Here is a 6,000-nt window from a genome sequence, read left to right as displayed (position 1 = left end):
GTGCCGCCATGTCGTGTATTGTTTTCTTAAGTACACGAGAATTGGAATCAATGAAGGAAAAAGGTTAATCAAGGTTTGTGTTACTATCCACATAGATTCGAAAAAAAATGATCAAAAACAAACAAACACACAAACAACTAATAATTGTTATTAAAGGCAATATAAGTTACTCTTCTACCTAACTGGAAAAGCTTTTAGTGGTTTTACTCACTTTAAAACGTGTAATCGGTTCGAAAATCATACAGTGTTTATCAATATATTTGAAAAAGACAAATGACGGCAAGCTCTTATTTGAACATGGTAAGTTTGAGAAAATGAGTTCAAACTAAAAAATTATACAAAATACTGTTAGAAACTCACTCAATATATGTTAACGTGACATATGCGGACATATATTCAGTGGATTTCTAACAGTATTTTGTATAATTTTTTTGTTTGAACTCATTTTCCCAAACTTATCGTGTTCAAGTTAAGAGCTCGCAGCCATTTGTTTTTTTTTTTTCAAATATATCGATAAACACTGTATGATTTTCGAAACGAGTATACGTTTTAAAGTGAGTAAAACCACTAAAAACTTTTCCAGATAGGTAGAAGAGTAACTTATATTGCCTTTAGTAACATTTATTTGTTATATATTTGTTGTTTGACTATTTTTTCGAATCTATGTGTATAGTAACACAAACCTGGTTAATCATTCATAAACAGTTGGATTTATACACATGCATCAGAAAATGTCTGATCCCCTAACAAGGGGAAAGTGTCATTAAATAAATAGAAGAAGAAAGAGATCACTTAATACTAGTGGTGAGATGATTCCAATATTATTCCAGATTCCGATACAATTACCGATTCCGATGCTTTACACATCTCTAGATATTTAATTATAAAGTGGTTATTTTGTCCTGATTACTGTAAAAGCACAACTTAAATAGGCATAAACATAAAAAATACACTTGTGAGGAGGGGGGGGGGGTGATCTATAGATTTTAGTTTTACTGGAAGTTAAAATCAATAAATGTTTATTATTTTATTATTACTACTAGCAGTGAAAGATTTTTCTTAAACCAAAATCAAATAAAGAAGGATAATTAATGGAATCGTTTTTGGCATCGGAAAATAGGCACAAATTTTTCCGGTTCCGATATGCGGAAAAATTTCGATTTTTTGATTCCAGATTCTGATTTATCGTCCCAACACTACTTAATTTGGATCAGGCTGCCAACTGGTGAAAAACAAACATCCTAACAAAACTATGTATTTTGAATATAAATCCTTCTATAAATGGAAAAATAACATCATCTAAAAATCTTCTAGCTAAGTTGGTTTTATTTATTTGTATATTATATATTATGCTAAGCAAGGAGACTTGATGTTGTCCGGGATCGAATTATGATCAACAAATATTCCACACTTCTGATACTTTTATTGTCATCAAAATCGGTGGAATTGTGAATTTTTTTAACCAAATCGATTTATTGCCTTCATATAAAGCTTCATATATTTACCTGCAATAACTTAGTCCATAATACATTGCACTCTACATTGCACTGTAGAGAACCTACAGTTGATTTTATAAAATTATTTTTTATATAATGACTTGAATTAAAGTTTAAAGTGAAAAAAACAAGTATCATGGTTCAGTTGTGCTCTAAACAGAAACATTCGTTTTGAATGCACTCCTATCTTATCAAAGAACTTATTGTTGAGTTTAGGTGCCAGGCCCTTTTGTTTGTGTGGGTATAAAACTTCTAAAATGCACTTGTGATGTTAGACTGTATAAGGGTGTCAACTTTAGTCAAAAATTGGAATCCTCCTTCTGTTATCAAATTTTTTTGATAATCGATTTTCGATACTTAGCGAGGCCATTCTGATACAAAACCTATCTAAGAACACAAAGTACATTTCTGTGAAATAAAAAAAAAAATCAGCCCAGCCGTTTTGGAGTCTATAGTGAAATGAACTCACACACACACACATACACACATGTGCCTTTTTGTATAAGTAGAGCTAATATTATGCTAATTTAAAATATTAAAAAAAAAAAACTTTGGATTATTCGGACTACAGTTCTCATCTTCAGTGTTATTTCCACAACGTTTTGGCTGTGGTAGTGGTGGTAGTCACTAGTTCCTCCTACTGTCCCTTTGTGTCAGTAATAGAAAATAGAGCAACTTTCCAAAAATAGGTGGATTAAATATTACACTGGTACGGTTATGAATTAAAGTTTAAAGTGAAAAAGACAAGTATCATGGTTCAGTTGTGCTCTAAACAGAAACATTCGTTTTGAATGCACTCCTATCTTATCAAAGAACTTATTGTTGAGTTTAGGTGCCAGGCCCTTTTGTTTGTGTGGGTATAAAACTTCTAAAATGCACTTGTGATGTTAGACTGTATAAGGGTGTCAACTTTAGTCAAAAATTGGAATCCTCCTTCTGTTATCAAATTTTTTTTTGATAATCGATTTTCGATACTTAGCGAGGCCATTCCGATACAAAACCTATCTAAGAACACTTCCAAACACAAAGTACATTTCTGTGAAAAAAAAAAAAAAAAATCAGCCCAGTGGAGTCTATAGTGAAATGAACTCACACACACACATACACACACACACACACACACATACATGCCTTTTTGTATAAGTAGAGCTAATATTATGCTAATTTGAAATATTAAAAAAAAAAAACTTTGGATTATTCAGACTGCAGTTCTCATCTTCAGTGTTATTTCCACAACGTTTTGGCTGTGGTAGTGGTGGTAGTCACTAGTCCCTCCTACTGTCCCTTTGTGTCAGTAATAAAAAATAGAGCAACTTTCCAAAAATAGGTGGATTAAATATTACACTGGTACGGTTATGTGGAATGTCCAGCGCGCTGATTGCAGAAGCACGTACCTATTTACTCGCCTCCCCTCGAGAGCAGAGTTAGACACAAGGTAGTTTTTTAATGTGGGGAAAACCCAGCTCCCTCAAAAAGGGCGCTCTGGATAAGAACAAAAATAAAAATTGTCTCAGTCATGAAAGACCTCTCCTCCATTGACCGAGGACAGAAAAGTTGAAGTGCAGCATCAGAACAGAAGCATTTATGTCCTAAATTACAGAAAGGTCTTATTTATTTTATGATATATTCTATAATATCAAGCTAAATCTTTCAATATTACACTGGTATGATTATGTGGATCGTTCAGCCTCCTGAATAAACTGTTGTAGAAGCATGAATGTCCTAAATGACAGAAAGTGTTCGACTGAGCTTCAATCTATGGTCCCCCCTCGCAAAACTTTCACAAGAAACACTCGTCTAGCTGTAAACACTATCAATAATTCCCCCCACTCTTTATCTGTGCCTAAACCTAAACGTAAATTCCATGAACAAAGCTTTTTTATTAGAACTGCACACCTGTGGAATTGTCTTCCGTTTTCCTGCTTTCCGGCTGACTACAATATGGTTGTCTTCAAGTCTAACGTAAATAAGTTCTTGATGAGCCGTTCCATATAAGTTATCAAATTTACCAAATTTTCATTACTAATGATTATTATATTGTCCAATTTCTACTGTACACTCTTTAACCCTTATCCTTGAGTGGCCTCTTGGCCTTGATAATGTGTTGATACCTATGAAAAAAAAAAAAAAAAAAAGAAAAAGTCCAATGTGAACAAGTTCTAATTGAATCGTCCCCCTAAGTAATCCAAGTTACAAAATTCCCACTGTTTACTATGCTAAAATCACAATGCCTAATGTATACCTATTAACCCTTATCCTTGAGTGGCCTCTGGGCCTTGATAAGTGGTGACACCCATGTAAAAAAAAAAAAAAAAAAAAAGCAAGTGATTGGACAAAACTGAACAGAGTAGAATTTGCAGACTACTGACCCTCTAACCCATAAAAAGCAGAGAATGAGTTTGTAATATCCGAGAACACCTGGTCCTTGAACAAGGGAAATGTGATACTAAATGAGAGTGAGCCTCCTTTGATGTAGCCTCGTTTTCGAATATCATCATCATTTATTTAATATTCTGCGTGTTTCTTCCTTGATTAGTCCATATGTTATGCTTTGAAAAAGGCCAAATACAATTTTTGAAGATCAAGCTGCTTCAAAAAAGGCCAAATTCGCAAAATTTGGCTTTAAAGAGGCCACTCTGGCAACCCTGGACAAAAATATGAGAGTGATCTCCCTTTAATGTAGCCTCGTTTTCGAATATCATTTTAATAATATATGATCGTTGTTATGATAGTGTGAGATAGAATTTGTAGTAATTTTGACATGTAGCAATTCTTCACCAAAGAAAGGCAACGAAATGTTATATAAAAAAAGAATATTCAAAAGAAACAGCGAAAAAAGAACATTGTTTCAAAGAGGTGCTGGACTGAAAGAGTAAATTAAAGATTGTCTCTTACAATGTGATTTCATTGCTTGTATTGAATTATGTAGCACAATATTATTTTCTGGGTATTTATTAATAATTATTAATTTATCTCATTTGGGTCAGTTCTATATTTAAAATACAATGGACACTTTTCATAGAAATGTTAATAAACTCATTTTTGCTATGTATTAGTGGTTTTTCTGTCCAAAAAACTAATTTTTTTTTGCTTTCCAGAAAAATATCAGCTTTATCAAAATATATTAAATGATTAAATATATTTCTCATTCTGTGGAAATTCCACGGATCCTGCTAGTTATTAAGCTAACTTGAAATAAATTTTTAAAAAACTTGCAAGAATGAATTTATATTATTTGCATCATTTTGAATGCTATTCTCACAACGTTTTGACCGACATAACCACCATCCTTCTTAGGCTGTATCTTGCTTAACTTGGAAATCTTTCTGTCGAACTCGGGAATCTGTACGGAATTTTTAAAGGAACCCTTTATTTAATCCACAGAGGTGACTTGCTGTTGTTCCGTTAGCCATGACTAGTTAAGTGGATTCTGATACTATATATCTGAGGAAATGGCGTTAAGATCAGCACCACCAAAGCCAACAATGTGGTTACAATATGTGGCGACGCATTCATACTCTGGCCCCCACCAGGAAGATGTTCAGAAATTACTAGACCATGTGAACTCTATCCGCCCACCTATACAGTTCACGATGGAACAAGTACATAATAATAAATTATTGTTCCTTAATAAATTTCAAGTGCTTGATGTATGTTAGTATATGCAAATGCACGAATGCCCTTTTTTTTTTTTGGAAAGCAGCGTATGTATTTGTTGCTAATGACATATGCATATATATATATATATATACTTGTTTAGTGTGTGTTGTTTCATCTGAAGGTATCTCCTGAAACACTGATAACCCGCACTAGTCAGGGGTTTATGTCATCTGTATACCAAACCCAATTTTCATTGGACAGCATCTAAACTTCAACTCCCACCATCCATATAATGTAAAGAATGGAATCGTCCATTGCCTACAACACTGAGCAAAAGCAATATGTAATAATATCAATTCTTAAGTAGATGTTCGTCCATTGGGATGATGAGGGTCATCTGATCAGAGAGAGATGATGAGGATCATCTGATCAGAGAGAGATGATGAGGATCATCTGATCAGAGAGAGATGATGCATGTCATGCGCTGAATTGTGAAGCAAGGGTTGCATACTCTCTAACTGATGTTTTCCCGAGTTGGCACTGCTTGGTTCCAGTGGCAAGGTGAAGTTCAAGACTGGAAACAATGCCGAGATAAGCAGAGAGTACATACAGCATTTGTGATCACCCATTTTAGTATTTACCATCTATGCTTAACTTTAGTGATGTAATGGTGTAGTCAGGTTGACGATGGTAGCTTTTTGTCAGCTAAGAAAAATAAACTCACGACACAAATTCGTTCGTTAGAAAAATATAAAATTATGATTTTATTGTTCACCTCGTGTGCGTGCTTCCAAGCGATTGATGGAGAAGAAGGCAGGAGGGGATGGATTCAGCAGCGGCTCGTGTTATTGTAGCTTTTTGACTGACTGGCTCTTGTGATCGCCTGCTTATATATTTTGACCTG

Source organism: Euprymna scolopes, chromosome 11, assembly GCF_053919585.1.
Source record: "Euprymna scolopes isolate OS-2025 chromosome 11, ASM5391958v1, whole genome shotgun sequence".
Classification (NCBI taxonomy): Eukaryota; Metazoa; Mollusca; class Cephalopoda; order Sepiida; family Sepiolidae; genus Euprymna; species Euprymna scolopes.
This window is presented reverse-complemented; position numbering follows the sequence as displayed.